Below are 20,828 nucleotides of genomic sequence, written 5' to 3' on the forward strand. Positions count from 1 at the left end.
ACAGACAAGGAGAACTAATGAACTGGTGGAATTTGACAGGCACTGAAAGAAGCGATGGCCATTAATTCTTTTCTTTAAATTGATACTGTCTTAGTTTTGGCTTTGTGTTCTTGCTTTTTTAAGGATTAGACAAATTTGGGGTGGGAGGAATATTCAGTCAACACCAGTTGTCATAGGGTAGCAATTTATACATCAACAAAAAGGAAAGGCAAGAGGACAAAGATGTGCATAAAATTTTATCCATGCTAAAATTATATGGATTCATTATATGAATGAATACAAACACAGAAATAAATATGATAATCTGTATAGAAATACGATGTATTTTACCATCGTGGAGAAGACTAGGACCAAAATAGATTGCAATATCAGTGCTTCTTTTTAGATTGTAGACCTGAAGGCAAGAACTATCTGGTTTGACTGAGAAGTCTTTTTGACTAAGGAGTGAGTTAAAAATGCATAAACATGTCCATCCATATTATTATTATGTGCATACATGATAGTCAGATTGCCTGTCTGTTGTCCAGGTGCTCCTAGCTGATGGGCGACTTAAAACCCCCACTCTGCCTTCTTGTGGTTCATTATTTTGAAGCTGGAATGGAACTGCCCTGCAAAAGGAGGACTTTAAAGTAGGACACTTGGACACCCTAAATAGCAGCTATGTACAGGCTCCAGAAGCATTACATCTTTGAATATTGTATGCTGGGTAAAGGACAGCTGTCTTCCTGGATGCTTGTGAGACTTTAGAGTCTTTCTGGCTGGCCATGGCTAGTCCTGGCCAACAAGGCCATTCTTCTGATCTTCCAGAGAAGTTTGCAAAGCCAATGAAGGAAGACAAAGCTGTTTATACAACATGAAATATTGTTTTTAAATCACAATGAGGGCTATTTCAGAAGCGCCACCTGGGAGAGAACTTCCTCTCCCAAAATGCAAGCGTATATGTGGCTCAGGGGGCCCTTTCTTTGAAGGTGTGTGGGCATGAAAATGCTGAGCTGCTGCGTGGCTGTGACCTGTTCCCCCATACAGTTTGATCCCACGTTGAACTCAATACATTCCACGGAGGGGGGGGAATGAATTGCTTACTTATGTAAAATTGTTATTTAAACATAGCTAACTCCAATTTGTTAGCCAGCCAGCAGGTTATTATTTTAACAAACAGAGGCAAGACTGATTGGAGCCTTTAGTATACAAATGTGTAATGAAGGGATTAACAGATTTAACCCAGAGGTTCAGTGTAGGACACAGTATGGATTAGATGCTGGAGGTTATAGACCTTTTGGTAAACAAATTTTTGAATGAACATACCCATTTGGTTATATGCTGAATTACGTTGTTTGTTAGCCAGAATGGACTGTCAGTGCTGCACTGCATTCCTGGCATGATTTAAATCTTACAGTGCATGAGAAGGATTTTCTGTAGTAATATAATAATGCATTGCAATGGCACACACAACCAGGAAGTTTATACATTCCCAACTGCAAAGTCATGATGTCTATTATTATCACTATGCAGGCCACTGAAGACTGATGCATTTGTTCCAAGAGTCAGGGACAGTCCCTCTTTTCTGCTTTATAGCCATTCATCTCGCTGCCTGTCTTTTCTCTTTCAGAAATTCTTCTTCAGCAAAGCAAAGCAAAGCAAAGCAAAGCAAAGCAAAGCAAAGCAAAGCAAAGCAAAGCAAAGCGTTGCATGAGCACAGCTCACCTGCAGATTGTAACTGGATGCCTCTGCCTCTGCCAGTCCTCTTCCACCCCTCGGTGCAAGTGGGCCCCACAGTTTGTGCTAATGATTTTGGGGCAACCTGAAATGAGCAGAAATGCTGGAAGATGGATAGTTCAACAGAGCTCACATAAGGGAACATTGCCAATATGCCTCCTTCCAAGGAGTGTTTCTACTTGTTTTTTTTGCCTTGCCATGGGAGACACTAAATTTTCCTTGTTTTAAGTGATGGGTCCCACTTGTGCAATTTAACAATTTCCTGTTTGTGGAAGGAAATCACTGGGGGCGTAAGCATTGCACTGCTTCAAAGCCCTCTTCTCAGGGTCTCACAGGAATGTAGCAAGTCAGACCAGTGAATGCTGTAATTCAGAATTATCTAATTTCTACACTGACTGGTATCAGCTCCCCAAGGTCTTTTCAGCACTACCTGGGGATGCTAGGAGATGAACTTGCCCTAGAACATACACATCTAGAAGATACTTAATTTCATTGATAATTTCATTTTGTGCATCCTCATACAGGGCACTGTTCAGAGTGTTGTAAGAAAAAAATAAGGGTCCCTTGACCAGGTTCCATCTAAGTATAAATTGAAGGGAATTAAGAGAGAGCTCATTTAGAACTACTGGGCTTGATAAGGCAGATAGGCAAATACTTTTTTCTAGTATATTTTGAACCAAAGTGGGAAAAATAACCTCTTTGCTTTTAAATCATTTGCACAAATTGCAGTTGTTTCTCTCTTGATTGTCCATAAAAAACAAAATGCCAACCAGCCCGCTACTTCCCTTTCATCAAGCCTGTCATGAACATGTCTTTCCCCTTTTCAGGAGATCAAAGTGAAAGGCTTCTAAAACACATTCCTTTATTTTGCCAGCCTGGCTTTGCAATACAGAGTAATAATAAACAGTAATAGCATCTAACAGAGTAGTTTCCCTTTCATTGGTGCAGATACCTTTTGCCCATTCCAAACTGAATCCCACTCCAACTTTCCTCTCCAAAATGGGGCTGGCTCCACCCTCAGGGAAGTTCATGCTGCTTATGAGCTAGATGATGAGATTGCCAGACATTACATAATTGGTTCACTTTTTTGGCTTGATAATAAACCACTGGGCAGATGAACTAACACTCCTCAGACTCTCCTTCTTTTCCTCCACCCCCACTCAGACGTGGCCTGATTATCACCAGCTGCTTAGCTAATATCACATCTTACATTTCAGTAACACATTCCAACTCCACCTTCAGAGTCTAAGCTTCTAGCTTGGAATGGTGTATTTTAAGAGAAGTAGGCCCAACACCTACACTGCCATAGCTTCCCATCTAGGAGCAAGGAGTGCTTTCCTGCAGCTTCAGCTGATCCACCAGCTGCGCCCTTACCTGGACAAGCACTGCCTAGCAACAGTGATTCATGCTCTGGTAACATCCCAGTTGGATTATTGTAATGCGCACTACGTGGCACTGCCCTTGAAGATGGTCCGGATACTTCAGCTGGTATAGAACAGAGCTGCCAGGTTACTGATGGGGACTGGTCATTATTCTCATATAACGCCGGTCCTCTAACAGCTACACTGGCTTCCAGTGGAAGTCCGGGTCCAATTCAAGGTGCTGGTTTTAACCTATAAAGGCCTGAACAGCTTGGGAGCAGGATGCCTGAAGGAGCGCCTCTTCCCTTACATGCCCCCATGGCCCTTAAGATCTGTGGGAGAGGCTTTGCTCTGGGAGCCCTCTTTAAAGGAGATAAGAACAACAACTACCCGGAGCAGGGCCTTCTCTGTGGTGGTGCCCAGATTATGGAATGCGCTCCCTGGAAAGGCGTGGCTGGTGCCAAGTTTATATTGTTTTCGGCGCCAGGTCAAAGCCTTTTTATTTAATCACTATTTTAAAAATTAACATTTTAATCGTGTCAAAAAGTTGCTTTGATTTGGTCCTTTATGTAAATTTTTATTGAATTATGTTATTTATACATATGATTTTATTGTATTTCAATTTTATGGATTGTGAGCCAACCCGAAATGCCAAGGCATAAGGGATGGCATACAAAAGTTTTAAATAGATAGATAGATAAATAGATAGATAGATAGATAGATAGAGTCAGAATCCCGGAATCTCAATTTGAGAAGAGGAAATAAAACTCGGGTTCGTGGGAAAGACCAAGCGTCCAGACCATCTGAGGCTTTATTGTTTTTACCCCAAGTTTCCCGTGGTACACTCATGATAATGCAGGCTGCATTACCGGGCAGGCAGAGATGAACTCTGCTGCAAAGCTTCAATACCATTACAGGGCATTTATAGATACAGGTACAGGGCAATTGATGACAGAATGCAGAGATTACAATAAGATTCTGAGGTCATCACATACAGAACAGATAAAGAAATGTCAATCACACTGTAACAATGAGATTACAATATTTCTAATTGTCTGTATTGACACTTTAGTTGAGTAACTTGAACCCATCTCCAGGTCTGCTCAGACATGCAAATTCAAGCTACTAGAAACTATTCATGATAAGCTCAGACCCCTATCTTGAGTCTAAACATTCTGCATGATCAGGGCACATGAAGCCCTCTGGGCTATCAAGATTACTTCTTTGTAAAACTGAATTACAACAATGATTATTTAATCATTGTGAAGGTATACAATGTAAATTTGGACTAAATGGCTTGTCTACTGTAGCCCACAGCTAAAGGTGAGAGAAACGAGTGGGAGAATGCCATTTTAAAAAGTGACAGCTTGGTTTTGAGAAGGAAGACAGGATTTGATCCCACAATGCAAAGGCACACAGGAGTAATGCTTTTCAGACAGGATTTACCCAAATTTTCCCAACGATAGATAGACAGATAGAAATATATAGTATATTATTTTGCTGGAATAGTACTTTACATTTTCAAAACATTGTTTACCAATGTTTTTATTGTATTCTGGTTTTTTATCAACTGCCTTGTCTGGTCCCAGAAGTAGGAGCAGCAACAACCAATGTGCAAATATATTCTGCAGGTGCGATGCAATAATAGGTACATTGTGGTGCATTGAATATATTACCATAAATGTTTGTTTGACAGTTTCACATTCACTATTTCATAATGGCATATTTTTCTGTACAGGTGCTTCTGGCCATGGAATTTAGAAGCACCTGAGGAAGGGCAGTGGCTTATGGAGCCTTGGTAGCTGTTGAGGGATGGGCTAGATAGTGGCAAACCACTATAGTGGCACAGGGGCCAGTGCAACCTAATTGGAACTATATTCTCTCCTAGTTGTCAGAAGGGAATAAATAACCTCTTATGGCCATGGATCCTCGGTTTTCCTGTAGGTGAAAAGGGAGGGAGCTTGAGTGGTGTTGATTTCCTAACTGAATGCTTAAGTTCCCCATCAGACTTCCCAGAGTTGGAGAGGAATGTTTTTGGGATCCTTAGGGCAAAAGTCAGGTCAGGTCCTCCTGGGCCTGGGATACTAGGTGTGGCTATAGAAAGTGGTGCAGTGGCAAATGCTGAAATGTGGGGACTCATCTTGCCGGCCCTCATAGTAGCATACTCAGGAAGAGTCTAACAACTTAGACAGCTCTGCTGATCCATATGACAAACCATTCTAGCAGTTTTCCTCTTCACTGGGAAGTATTCTTTCCCAAACTAACAGATCTTCATCGCCCATTGAAGACAAATCTGCCATAAAGCACTTTGCATTACAACAGGGAACAATGTGGGATTGCTTGGAAAACTCACCACCCTTCCCCTCACCCTGCAAGCTGCTTTAAGAATTGCAGCTAAGTTCAGAGGGAACAAGAAATTCTGAAGGTGGACAGATGAACCCAGCATCTCTGCTAATAGAAAATTGCTAGGGCAGTATCCCTGGGAGTCTTGGCTTCGCTGTGGGATTCACAGGAAGAGGGAGTTTCCTGCCACAGGGTCAGAATACAAACAAGGAGGAAGCATGACGTGTCCATTGGTTATTTGGCCCCAGAATATGAGGCCTTCATTTACTCAAATTCTGAGTAAACTGTCTTAGTTTAGTGTTTCGGGGCTAACACATTTCCTGTGTGTGATCCTGCAAAATGCAAGGCTGTATTAAGCACGGTTAAATAACTCCCAACATCTATCAGATTTTGCTGTGCAATTTTGCTTCATTCTTTCACTAATCCCTCCACTTAAGTCTTGTTTTTACTGTTGCTTTGCATGTCTAACCACATATTTCATAAATGCCATGATGAAATGAGTGTGTGCTTACATATTTGGTGGCTGAAGACCTGGTGCCAAGTTGAGAAGATGCACTGCTTTTCAAACTCTCAGGGCATTGCTAAATACAGATAACACTGGATGTAATGCTAACCTTGTCAGATGGCTCCCTGGAGATACTCAGAGTGGAATAGACAAGCTCCTAGAAGAATTACCATCATTGTTCTCTCAGTTTCTTTCCCCCCTGTTGCACTTGCAGCAATGAACTTAACAAGTACCCTCAACTGCTTTTTATACCAAAACAATTCTTGACAGGTCATGGTAAAACCATATGCTTCAAATATTCTTACATATATGCCAGGGACAATCCTTCATTCTCTGTGATGTGTTCATTGTCCATTCCCCATTTTGTCTTCTGGGAAATGATGGACACACTTCTTAAAATTGTGTTAACATGCAAATATGTGTAATGGACTGAACTACTTTGGAATCCACCCTCTTCCCCTATCAGATCTCTTCAGCTGTATTCTTTAAATAACAGGAGGTGGATGAATTGGTACCTTTCAATTTCTTTCATTTCTCATTTTTCTAATCTTAAACTTGATTTATCCTGCACACATGCACAAGTTTGCAAGAATATTCATATGCGTTTTGCGCACGTTTCGTAATGCATGCATTTTGCGCATGCAATTTTGTCTAACATGCACATTCTTTTGTAAGCAATTTTCACAATTATCTGTATATGTATTTTGCACTCCATTGAAAAATTCACAGCAATGCATACTTTGATGGATGCCTCTGTTTCAGTTCACATATTAGTTCAAAAGTGAAGTAAAGGTAAATTCACATTAAAGCACAAACTAACCAAATATCTCTCCCAATCCTTAATTTTGACTTTTGTGCACATTTCTGTAAATGCATGCATATGGGCACAAAATGCCAGATAGTAAATGCTGATTGTGTAAGAGAAGTAACTATTTTACAGAATAATTTGCAACTCCATAAATTATGTTGACAGTTTTTTTGACAGCTATTAAGGTTCTAATAGGTTATGTATAAGCAAATGAGTAACCCCTTAGAAAAAAATTGGAAAATCCTCTGCCATGTTTGAAATGGAGAGTGGGGAAACTGTGGTAGTGAGTTCTGGTGTCAGAATAAAGTTACAGCTCATGCATTCCAAATCTCATCTCTCAAATACTGGAGAGTATGGTTAACTATTCAAAAGTTAAGTCAAGTTACCAACCTTCCACATTATGACCAGCAAACATCTTTCATTACATTCACGTGATTGTCCTGTAAATTGTACTCATTTTTTATTAAAGAGTAAGAACAGACAAACTTTTGGTCTGGCCAAATAATGTCAGATGGCCAACAAACAAAAAGATGCAGATGCAGGAGCAGTTTGCAAGCCTCCCCATCCATGTTCTGTGATTTTAAAAGCATTTTGATACAGCACAGTCACACACACAGTGTGCATGTGTCTATGTGTGTGAATTAAATGCATTTATATGTTGCTTAGTAAATTAATTTATCAAAGTAGCATATAATCTTGTAGCAATATTATCAACTGCGGACACCGATGGGCTCAACCGAAGCAGTCAGGCAGCAGGGCGCTACCACTCTGCACCATCCACTACAGTTTCAGGCAACAGAGACTTGCTGGCCTAATCCTTGCTCCTCCAGACTTGCTCCTCCAGACTGCATTCCCCCCACAACAGTGGTGAGAAGGAAGACCACAGCCAGTGAGACCAGAGAAATCAGGTGAAATCTCTTAGGATTGGCTCCTTTCCGCATTTAATTGTTCACAGGAGAACAGGCTAACTGACTCCTCCTACCTGGCTTCCTTGCTGTATGTCTGACTGAGCCAGTGTAAGCTTGCAAAGGCTCTGGGGAAAGAGACTTGCAGTGGACCACTTCCCACAGTAAGTTCACCCTCTCGTCGCCATGCTCACCTACAGCAATTCCTCCTCATCCTCTTTCCCATCATTGCTACCTCTTGCTTGCCTGGAATGAAGCCCGTGAGCATGTAGGCAATGGCCCCTCCACTTCCTCCTCCTCACCACCGACACTGTTCAAACCAGATCAGGCAGGCAAAGGGGCAGGCAAAATAGCAGGTTGCCAAAAGGAAGCAGGTTGCCGCTTCCAGGACGTGGGCCCTTGGCCAGGATCCCACCATGCCTACCCTTGGCATTACCCCGCAAGTCTCGTGACATGCCACGTGCCCCTGGCCCTTTGGATCTTTGCCTGCCCTCTTCAGTGCCTGCTTATTGAATTGTCAGGATTGTGTCACTTACCCAAATGGGCTCTGATATCACTGAGCATCTAACGTATATGTACCGTATTTTTCCAACTATAAAACGCCCCCATGTATAGGACGCCCCCCACTTTTCGTATTGATCTCCGAGCGAGCAAGCTGCTGCTGTGTGCACGCGCACGCCACCTCCCTGCCTTCCCGCATGCACGCACCTGCGCCAGTCTCCCCATGATCGTGCCCACACCTGCCTCCCCCATCGCTTCCACCTCCCCCCCCCCAGTGCACCCAAGGTTCTCAGCCCCCTGTGTATAAGACACCCCTCCATTTTTAAGCAATTATTTTAAAGAAAAAGTATGGTCTTATACACAGAAAAATCCTTTTTTAAGGCAAATGGACTGGGTCCTTTGGCCAGGCATGCATCATCTATAGGCCCTTTGCATTGTTTATAACATGTAACTTATCATATAGATTCAGAAGCACAATGCACATGGCCCAAAAAAGCAAGGAGGAGGGTCAGAACTGTCCTCACATTCACACTAAGTTGTGCCCCTGGATAAATCCATGGCTTTTCTGTGAGCTGCAGGGCAGCTGGCCAGGGCGACTTATTTTATATTGTTATTTCTTGTATTTTAACTTAATGTTGTGAGCCGCCCCGAGGCTTCGGCGAATGGGGCGGCATAGAAATGTTTTAATTAATAAATAAATAAATAAAGCTTGTAACAAACTTTTCTACTTTGTGCCAAAGGGGGGACAGGCAACATAGTCTGTAGCAATCCTGAATCTTCATCCCTCTAGGGTTCTGTACTACTTGCTTATACATCATTAATCATTCGGTCCCCACTGACCCCCACCAAGAATCTTTGGTTATTGTAGTTTTGTGCTACTTTAAGTATTGCTTATTAGAGACCCCTTGGTTCTCACATATGGACCTGCAGTACTAAGGGCTCCCTTGGAATTGGGCATGAAAATGAAGTAGTCCTTGGTGTAAATGTGTTCAGAGTTGATAAGGCCATATAGGGTGTGGGTTAGGAAATGCTAGGGGTTGTTTTCTCCAAAAATTAGTAGTAGTGGCAGTATTTTTTTCTCTAGACACATACAAAGGATTGTGCCCTTACAGTACAATACTGTACATGTCTACATAGAAGTAATCCCCACTGAAGTCAATGGGGCTTACTCCTAGGAAACAGTGCACAGAACTGCAGCCTTAGTCATCCTTATTTTTTATCCATCTCTGCCTCTCTGCCTTTTTATGCATATCCACCTCTCTCATTTGGAAGATGGTAGCTTCACAGTTTTGATGGGAGTTTTTATTTTATTTATGTTCTCTATAAAATAGTTTTAAACAATTGAGTAGACTTGATGTTGGCTTCTGCATCAAACTAGAATTCCCTCATTCAATGATGAAAATGTCACTGTACTTTTCGTTCACGTTGCTAGGCTTTGTGCTCTAATTCTTAATGTGCTTCTGTTATGCTTTTCGTTTATAGCAGAGGCCTTTTATGGTCATTTGCTACAGACCTGGTAATTGCCAAAGATCCCTGAGGGTGGGTGGGGAGGATTTTATTCAACGAGATAGGTATAACACAGGAAATAATGAGCTTAATAGCTGCCCAATAAATTGTAGCCTCTGTGTGGGCTGGATGTTGAGTATGCTTTGATCCCGAAAAATATCCAGAGAGGAAACTTTAGCATGCATGTTATGCAATCCACCATTCTTTGTTGCTTAATGTCCGATGTCCAAATAGAATGGGTGAAATCATCCAGTGCTATTGGCCCACTTGCCTCAAGGTGGTCCTCACTCGTCGACACTGGCTCTCCAAAGTTGCAGGCTCTCTTGACTTTTTCCAGACCTCCTACCTTTGACTGGGGGAGCTGGGCAGCTTGCACGATCATGTAAAGCATGGCTTCCTCTTCTGTGCTAGGGACCCTGTTCTCTTGCTGTGAAGGGTAAAGCATCAGGGCTAGCTCCAGGTTTTGGAGGGCCTTTGGGCAAGGCACTTTGACCCTCAGTGATGCTGAATTCTCAATACAATTTCGATTAGCCCCTCCACCTGGTTCTCATCACCATGACCACCCACTTGCTTGAGAGGAAGAGAGCTGTACTCCAATATAGGAAAGTCTGTCTTAAACTTAAATGAACAATCAATGTTGCTGTGCATAGGATTACACAAAATAGTCATTTCAAATCACATGACAAATGATAACAATAGCAGAATGATATAAGCAGCATTCCCCCTCATTGATCACTGCCTTGTTGTGGCGAAGGGGCTTGCATAGCTCAATGAAGCTATGAGCTATGCCGTGCAGGGCCACCCAAGATAGACAGCTCATAGCAGAGAGCTCTGACAAAACATGATCCACTGGAGAAGGAAATGGCAACCCACTCCAGTACCCTTGCCATGAAAACCCCATGGACAATACCAAAAGGCAAAAAGATATGACGCCGGAAGATGAGCCCCTCAGGTCGGAAGGTGTCCAATAGGCTACTGGGGAAGAGCGGAGGGCTAGTACTAGTAGCGCCAGAAATAATGAAGCGACTGGGTCAAAGCCAAAAGGACACTCACTTGTGGATATATCTGGTGGTGAAAGGAAAGTCCGATGCTGTAAAGATCTATACTCCATAGGAACCTGGAATGTAAGATCCATGAATCAAGTTAAGCTGGACATGGTCAAACATGAGAAGACAAGACTGAACATCGACATCTTGGGAATCAGCAAATTAAAATGGACAGGAATGGGTGAATTTAATTCAGATGAATATCAGGTGTACTACTGCAGGCAAGAATCCCTCAGAAGAAATGGAGTAGCCTTCATAGTTAATAAAAGAGTAGGAAAAGCAGTACTGAGCTACAATCTCCAAAATGACAGAATGATCCCAGTTCAAATCCAAGGCAACATCACAGTAGTCCAAGTCTATGCCTCAACCACTAATGCTGAAGAGGCTGAAGTTGACCAGTTCTATGAAGACCTACAACACCTTCTAAAATTAACACCAAAAAATGATGTCCTTACCATCATGGGGGATTGGAATGCTAAGGTAGGAAGCCAAAGATAACCAGAATAACAGGCAAGTTTGGCCTTGGAGGACAAAATGAAGCAGGGCAAAGGCTGGCAGAATTTTGTCAAGAGAATAAGATGGTCATAGCAAACACTCTTTTCCAACAGCCCAAGAGCGACTCTACACATGGACCTCACCAGATAGTCAACACAGGAATCAGTTTGACTATGTGCTCTGCAGCCAAAGATGGAGGGAAAAGCACCAGGCCACTCAGCAAGGAAGAAAGGGAAATACACCCAATTGAATGCAAAACTCCAGAGAATAGCTTGAAGAGATAAAAATGCCTTCTTAAATGAAGAGTGTAAAGAAATAGAAGAAAACAATAGAATAGGGAAGACTAGAGATCTTTTCAAGAAAATTGGAGATATGAAGGGAACGTTTCATGCAAAGATGGGGCATGATAAAGGACCAAAATGGCAGGGACCTAACAGAGGCAGAAGAGATTAAGTGGTGGCAAGAATACACAGAAGAACTATACAAGAAAGAGCTTAACGCCCCAGATAACCACAATGGGGTGGTCACTGACATCGAGCCAGACATCCTGGAATGTGAAGCCAAATGGGCTTTAGGAAGTCTGAGCAGCAACAAAGCTAGTGGAGGAGACAGTATTCCAGCTGAGCTATTCAAAATCCTAAAAGACAATGCAGTAAAAGTGCTACACTCAACACGCCAGCAAATTTGGGAAACTCAACAGTGGCTACAGGATTGGAAAAGGTCAGTTTACATTCCCATCCCAAAGAAAGACAATGCCAAAGAATGATCAAACTCCCACACCATTGCACTCATTTCACATGCCAGCAAAGTTATGGTCAAAATCCTACAAGCTAGGCTCCAGCAGTATGTGGACCAAGAACTACCTGAAGTACAGGCAGGATTTCGAATAGGCAGAGGAACTAGAGATCAAATTGCCAACATACGCTGGATCATGGAGAAAGCTAGGGAGTTCCAGAAAAACATCTCCTTCTGCTTCATTGACTATGCCAAAGCCTTTGATTGTGTGGATCACAACAAATGGTGTCAAGTTCTTAAAGAGATCGGAGTACCAGACCATCCTATTTGTCTCTTGAGAAACCTGTATGTGGGGGGTCAAGAAGCAACAGTGAGAACTGGACATGGGACCACTGATTGGTGCAAAATTGAGAAAGGAGTTTGGCAAGGCTGTATACTGTCGCCCTGCCTATTTAACTTATATGCAGAGCACATCATGAGAAAGGTGGGACTAGATGAATCCCAAGTTGGAATAAAGATTTCAGGGAGAAATATCAACAACCTCAGATATGCAGATGATACCACTCTAATGGCAGAAAGTGAAGAGGAACTAGAGAGCCTCTTGATGAGGGTGAAAGAGGAGAGGGGAAAAGCTGGCTTGAAACCCAACATTAAGAAAACTAAGATCATGGCATCTGGTCCTATCACTTGCTGACAAATAGATGGGGAAGAAATGGAGGTAGAGACAGGTTTTATTTCCCTGGGCTCTGAGATCACCGCAGACAGGGACTACAGCCAAGAAATTAAAAGATGCTTGCTCCTGGGGAGGAAAGCTATGGCAAATCTAGACAGCATACTAAAAAGCAGAGACATCATCCTGCTGACAAAAGTGCATATAGTCAAGGCTATGGTTTTCCCAGTTGCAATGTATGGCTGTGAAAGCTGGACCAAAAGGAAGGCAGAGTGCTGAAGGATTGAGGCCTTTGAATTGTGGTGCTGGAGAAGACTCCTGAGAGTCCCTTGGACTGCAAGGAGATCAGCCCTGACTGCCAGATACTGAAGATGAAACTCAAATATTTTGGCCACCTAATGGGAAGGAAGGACTCACTGGAGAAGAGCCTAATGCTGGTAACAATAGATGGCAAAAGAAGAAGGGGATGGCAGAGGATGAGGTGGCTAGATGGAGTCACTGAAGCAGTCAGTGTGAGCTTAAGTGGACTCCAGGGGATGGTGGAGGAATGTTGTCCATGGGGTCGCGATTGGTAGGACACAACTTCATAACTAACAACAACAAATAAGCAGCATTAAGAAGAGATGACTTACAGGCACCCAAAGTCCAGTGGGATTTTTAAGAAGTCCTGTAGCTGCCTTCTAAAACCAGCAATAGCTCTAACTTGAGAGCCAGTGTGGTATAGTGGTTAAGAGCATGGAACTGGGACTCAAAACAAGCTGCTTTCTAGTCCCTGCTCAGCCATGGAGCCAACTGGGTGACTTTGGGCCAGCCACAAACCCTGAGCCCAACTTACTTAACAGGGTTGCTGTAGTGGGAGTAAGATTGAGAGCAGGGGGGAGGGGGGAGAATTATGTAAGTTGCTTTGAGTCCTTTTTTTTTTTTTTAAAGCAGGATATAAATCTAATAAATAAAAATAAAGTAAAATAACATGGTGGATTTTATGAAGAGAAGTCTCTTACAATTAAGACAAGAAAGCAGAAAAGGTCCTTTCCCTTCTCAAAACCAGCTGCAGAGGATTACATTATGCTTATACCATCCTTTCTTCATCTTGCAAGGAACTCAGGGTGTCTTAATAAGATTTTTCTCTTCTCCATTTTATCTTTACAACAACAACCCTGTGAGATAGGTTAGGCTGATAGTCTGTGACTGGTCCAAAGTCAGCCAGTGAATTTCATGGCCAATTGGGACTAGAGCCAAGGTCTCCTGGGTCCCAGCCCAACACTCTAACCTCTGTGCCACACTGCCTCATGAAGGAATCTGCAGAACAGAATCAGATTAAGGAATATGCAGAATAGGATCTCACCAGATACCTGAACAAACAAGTAGAATCACATTAAAAAATAAAAAATTAAAAATCAGTATGTTGGGGTACAGGGGAAAGGAAGATCTAATAAATGAAGTAATGAATGCATTTTTTAATAAATGAATTAAAAAGTTGCTTAGTGTTGCCCTAGCATTAAGGCTGAACATGTTAGGAAAAAGTAAAAAGGCTGTGATTTTCAGTTTATCTTCTCAGCCTTTCAAACACTCATACAGAATCATAGGAGCAGCTTCTCCATGATGTAATCACAGACACACGCTACAGAAATAGCATGAATACTCCAGCTATATGGACAGGGATCTTCCCTACCAAGCATTACCCCACTTGACAGAGGGTGCCAATCAGGTGGAAAAGCCCCATTCAGTCCTGCCCAGCCATACGCTTGCTGTTTTTCACACAGAGAAGCAACATGGGATCCCATCACAAGACAGTTGCTACAAACCCGGATTGAAAATGTGACTGCGGACAGTATCCCATTGGGACTGAAAGAAATTTGCTTTGGCTTAAGGTGTCAACAAGTTCACTTTAAAGAATTTTGCTAAAAAATGTGTATAACTATTATTTTTTATTTTGGATCTTTCAAAGGGCAAGATAGGTGCATTGGCTTCATGGTGTTCACCAGAGTCCAAAATATACAGTTGCCTTTTGGCATCTAGGCAAGCTTTGACTGATTTTATACTTGGCCACATATTCCAAATCTGGACTTGTGCCTGAGATATTTTTAGCCGTATGAAATGAATCTGCTGATCTGAACAACCAAGCGGCACTGTCCACATAAGCCTTCAGTCAAAAGCTGGCTTAAAATTTCTCACAGTGCCACTTGCTCAGTTGGGGTGACATATTAAGGCAAAGATGTTAATCCTGCCACATGGGATTCTGGCAAAGACATTAAATGAGGCCTCTAATGTGGTTGCCACACCTTCTTTCCAAACTGAAACCTTTCATGCCAAAATTGAAGAAAATGTTGTTCCCAGTCTCTCGGTCTTCTGGTGCTGAAGACACTTAGAAATAAATTCGTTGCAAGAAGACACACAAAGGAGAGGGGGAAAGTAACAAGCAAGAACATAAGAACATGAGAAGAACCACACTGGATCAGACCCAGGGTCCATCCAATCCAGCACTCAGTTCACATGGAGGCAAACCAGCTGCCCACAGGATCCCTCAAGCAGGATGGGTGCAAAACCTCCCACTGCCCAAGCTCCTCAGCAACTGGTGTATGTAGGCATGCCACCACTGCTAGCAAACTCATGAATCTATCCAAACCCTTTTTAAAATCATCCAAACTGGTGTCCATCTTGTGGCAGTGAAGTCCATAGTTTAGCTATACATTGTGAGAAATAAGTACTTGCTTTTATCTGTCCTAAACCTCCCACCAATCCACTCCATGGAGTGAACCTGTGTTCTAGTAACATAGAAACAGTGCAAGTCAAAGGGGCCTCCCTGGCCATCTAGTCTGACCCCCGGCTCCAGCTGGCTTCACTCACAACATGCCAACCATGTGCATGTCTAGCCTATCCTTGAACAGCCACACCGATGGGGCCTCAACCACCTCCTGTGGAAGCCCATTCCACACCCTCGGGATCCTAACTGTCAGGAAGTGCTTCGTGGCATCCAAACGGAACCTTGGCTCCCTGAGCTTTGCTCCATTGGAGCATGTCCTGCCTTCCTCTGCAGGGGAGAACAGGTCTCTACCCACCTCCGTGTGACATCCCCTCACATACCTGTATGCCGCCTACGTATCCCCTCTGAGTCTCCTCTTCTTCAGGCTGAAGAGGCCCAGTTCCCTCAGTCTCGCCTCATACGGCATCCCCTGCAAACCAGCCACCAACCGTGTATTATGAGAGGAGGAAAAAAAATCTCCACTTTCTCCACACCATGCATAACTTCTAGCATGTCTTCCCTTACTTACCTCTTTTTCAAGCTAAACAGCCCTAGTTTTTGCAGCTGCTTCTCATAGCAGAGTTGCTCCAGCCACCTGATCATTTTTGTTGCCTTTCTTTCTACTTTTTTCCCAACTCAATGACGTCCTTTTTCAGGTAAGGCAATTAGCACTGTCTACAATATTTTAAGTGCAGTCACACCAAAGATTTGTATAAAGAGAGTCTTATCTTGGGAGTTCTATTTTATATTCTGTTCTTAATTATACCTAATCTGGAGTTTTTCACAGCAGCTGTGCACTTGGCCAACATTTTCATCAAGCTGTCCACCAGAACACCAGGATACCTTTCTTGACCAGTCACTGTTAGCTTAGATCCTGTCAGCCCATTTTTGAAGTTAGGATTTTATGCCCCAATATGCATATCTTTGCACTTGCTTGCATTGAACTGCATTTGCCCATTCTCTCAGCTTGAAGAGCTCCCTTTGGAGCTCTTCACAATCCCCTCTGGTTTTTAACCACCCTAACTAGTTTGGTGCCATAAACTTCACTGCTTCCTTCTAATTCCAGATCATTTAGGAATAGGTTGAAGAGCATTGCTCCTAACAGAGAACCCAGTGGATCCTCCAGTGATGCACAGTCCTCACACGTGGTTCCTGCTTGAAAGATGCCATTTTGGTAGTAGATTCATCAAACAGATAGGGGAGAAGCTCTCTGCTTCCAGATTGCTATGGGGCATGCCCTATTTCCCTTGTAAAAGTCACCTCCAAAAATGGCTGTGTTCAGTTAGAAAGTTGATGGGACCTTTACAGGGTTAGTCTGTTTAGTTAATTAGTAAAGGTAAAGGTAAAGGTTTCCCCTTGACGTTAAGTGCATTCATGTCTGACTCTAGGGGGTGGTGCTCATCTCCATTTCCTAGCTGTTTGTCCGCAGACAGTCTCCATGGTCATGTGGCCGACACTGAAGTGCGCGGAATGCTGTTACCTGCCCACCGAAGTGGTACCTTTTTATCTACCTGCATTTGCATTCTTTCGAACTGCAAGGTTGGCAGGAGCTGGGACGGAGCAATGGGAACTCACCCCGTTGTGCAGATTCGAACCGGCAACCTTTCGATCAACCAGCCCAGCAGCACAGCAGTTTAAGCCACTGCGCCACCTGCATCCCAATAGTTAATTAGTATCACAGCTCTAATTTATATTCTTTCTGAGAATATATTTGAATCCCAGATGTGTAAGTTCAACAGAATGGTTATTAAACTCCTTGTATTGCTCTTTAAACATTATTTTTCAAACTGAACAGATGGCATATTTCTGGTAGTTCTAAGGCATATAATCTCACTCCCTTCATCCCCACCCCGCAGTACAATCCCACTCATCTCCTTCACTTAATTCACATGTTTCATAATAACATTTAGCTCATGGAAATGGGCAGCCTCACTCATTCCTGTGCTATCAATTTGCTTCAACACAAATTTTCATTTTGCAATGGAAGCTCCACTTTATTTGCAAAAAGTAAAAAGTTAATCACATATGCGTGTGCTAAGCATCCATGTGAGATTAGCAAAAGGAAGAAGAACTCAAGGCAGTCAGCTTTTTCTTCAGCACCTTAAATGACTATGCCCTGAACACTGACCAAAGGGAGGGCAAATCTGAACTGAATTCTTAGTGGTCTCTTTGGAGGGGGGTGGGTGTTAGCCATGGGGAAAAAATGAAAGGGCACATGATAAAAATGTATGCAATTACACATGTTGCAGATAAAATGGTACACTAGAATCTTGTGTCATCAAATAAAGCTAAATGGGTTCAGGGCCAATGAAATGAAGCACTTTTCCACACAGCGCATAGTTAAACTCTGCATGTTGCTGTCAAATGAGGCAGTGAAGGCTGCCAGCTTGGATAGCTTCTAAAAGGAGATTAGACACATTCATGGAGGAAAGGGGTATCCCTGGTAATAGTTCAACTCCACTTGCTCTCATTGGTCATATGTTTCTCAGTGCCAGTTGCTGGGGACCATCATGGACAGGAGGGTGAAAGTTTGCCCATTTCCTGCTTGTGGGCTTCCTATTGGAGCATCTGATGCACCTTGTGTTTGATCCAAGAGGGCTTCTCTTTCTATGCACTTGCACACATGCAGTTGCAGCTCTCCCCCAGTTCCACAGTCAGGGGATTTATCCATTCTGGTTATCTTCACAATTAGAAGTATTTTTAGAGTCAAATTTCTTGTGCTCCCTTCCTTCTGCCACTCCCTCTTCTGCATAGGGGTCTTCCCTCTTAGTCAAAGTTCCCTCAGGGTGACTTGGTGCCTGGGACTGACCACTCCAATAGATCACCCTCCTGCCTCAGTTGTAAAATGCGGTAGCCCAGCGAGGCATTTCTCACCCTTTAGTAATATCTGAGTATCTAGCATGGGACATCTGTAGTCTAAACTATGGCTACAGCATCTGAAAAAATTCCTGAAGTGTGTGCTAGCATGATTTGCTCTGGGATGAATTTTGCATCTTTCTCAAATTGCTATCACCAGGTACTAAACATTATTTTTAAAAGCATTCAAAAATAAACACATTTTTGCGTAATATTTCTTACAAGTTTGAAAACACTGAGCAAGTGCCAGTGGTCTTGTCACTCTTATGGGACTGTACCTAAAGGACTGTACTGCCTTTCAAATCCCTGGAAACAGACTGGGGATGCAGCAGAGGGCCACCTGTCTCTTTGGTCACTCTTTCTGAGCAATGCAGTGATGCAAGTTTTCTGCTACAAGAAATCTGTAGGGTACTTTGATCAACCTTTCAAAGATTTCCAAAACCATTTGTATTGACAAAAATTGATGCAACTCATTTACACTATGAAGTGGCATGTCTTCTTAACAGCCTTTAGAACACAATTTCCAGAAAGTGTGTGCATTTGTGTGTACACACTCTCACACATCCAGACACACAACTATACACACACTCACAAGTATATACACAATAAAATATTTAACACTTATTAAAAGTTTTTGGAATTCATGCATACACACACAGAGGGGGGAGGGGGGAGAACAATGATACGGTCCACTACAAAATGCTTCTTTTCAGAACCATGCTCTTTTCTATTAAGCTCCATTCTTCTCTCTCTGCCACCTGCTTTTATTTTATTTTTTCCCACAACAGTCTATAAGCATTCCACGGCCACTAAGCATGCCTAATTTTCTCTGGACTGAACTGGCATTCCCTCAGGCCTGCCTGAGCATTGGAAATGCATCTACTCATCTATATAATATGCAGCTAAACGGTAGACTTTGGATCATAGGATATTTAAATTATAATGAGTTGGATCCAGATTTAGAACAGACACACCAAACTTAAGTTGAGTCTTACTGATTGCATGGGTTACTTTACATATAGGTAAATCTGGATCTGAGCCAACAGCGGTGAATAAGTAAGTGTGCAGTCCTATTGCCCCTGCATCAGATGTTTGTAAACCTTGGAGGCTTACAAGCACAGAATGCAAGATGCAAGGTGCAATGGCAGCGATCTCTGCTGTTGCCATGGCTCACATTCTGCATACTATCTAGATCAGGGGTCGCAAACTCAACTTACCTGGGGGCCGCTGGAAGTAGAGTCTGGGTGAGGCTGGGCCACATCAAGTATTCCACCCCCGTGGTGGTGGTGGTGGGCCACTCATCCTGTGACCGGCCCGGGCGCCGCTGGTGCTTTGAAGGCCGCAGGGCCCCTCCCGGCAATTGGCCCGCGGGCCGCGAGTTTGAGACCCCTGATCTAGATGGTCTTTTTCAGCCATCTTGATTTAGGGCTGGAGAGAGGGGGGAAAGGAAACAGGGGTGCTCACTGAAATCGGTGCAACTCCCTGGCCCCAGTCTCCTCCCCTCTCTGCCCAAGAACACACCTTATTCTTTCCAAGGTCCAGTAGCAAGCTCAGGCAGGGGGCCAGTACAGTTCCTTCCATGAAGATGGCAAGGGGGCAGGAAAGGTGCTTAGCCTTTGTTCTGAGGTTGGAGGACTTCAGTGTTCAAACTCCAAAAAAAATCCTACAGTCTCCCAGGTGATGTTGGGAAACTGCAGTGTTGACTATAAGGAAAAAGGTCTGACACTATTCCATTTAATGTTTTGGCTTGTGAAATGTAGATAGCAATATTTTAACTAAAATATGTTAAACCAGACTGGGGGTGGGGAGTGGGATTTATTTGCTTTGGGTAGTTGCATCTGCCTCATCCTCAAAAATAAACTAGGAACTAAATGAAGGAGATGACTCCATTGGACTTTAGCTAGGAAGTCTGCAATTTAGGACATCTGGATGGATAATTAATAGGTGTTTCAAGTCTCCAGGTTTCCTTTGGGTGGAGACAAGGCAGAAGCCAGAACAAAGTGGCAACACCTTCTCAGGCACATGACAAAATAAACTTCAGAGAATTCCCTGCCTAAATTGAATTGGTACTTGAAGAAGAAAATCTGAAACAGATGCATACATTGTGGACCAAGGCCAGTCCTAGACATTTAGCTGCCTGAGAGACAGCTCTGACCCCTCTCCCATACAGACTCCAGCCAGACTGGGAGTTGGATTTCAGTTCAACAGGATTCCATCTTCCGCTACACCTGAAGGCAGCAAACTAGCTGAGGTGGTGCTAGGCTGGCTAGTTTGGGGGATTCAGAGGAAGAGGAGTGTGCTACGGCTCCTGCCCCAGCCTCCCAGTTTCTGCCCAAGTCTGCCTAAATGCTAGGACCTTCTCCATGGAGTTCTTTGCCAAGTGGTTTCCTTCCTTCATTCAGCACAGTAATCCAGGTCCTGAACTGAGTTCCAGTGCAGAATCAGCTTGTTGCAACGGCATCCCAAGATGAGCTCTTCCTGCTGTCTTTTGTTCCTTGCAATCCAAGAGGCAGTGGCAGCAAGAAGGACCTGTGACGGACAGGCTACATACAGTGCAGCCACTGCGTGGTCCTGGGCAATGCTATGACAAACGTGTGCAGTGATGCGCATGCCTGGGGCAGTGCCCAAAGTCTAAATG

Source organism: Varanus komodoensis, unplaced genomic scaffold (genome assembly GCF_004798865.1).
Source record: "Varanus komodoensis strain SLA01 unplaced genomic scaffold, ASM479886v1 scaffold10, whole genome shotgun sequence".
Taxonomy (NCBI): Eukaryota; Metazoa; Chordata; class Lepidosauria; order Squamata; family Varanidae; genus Varanus; species Varanus komodoensis.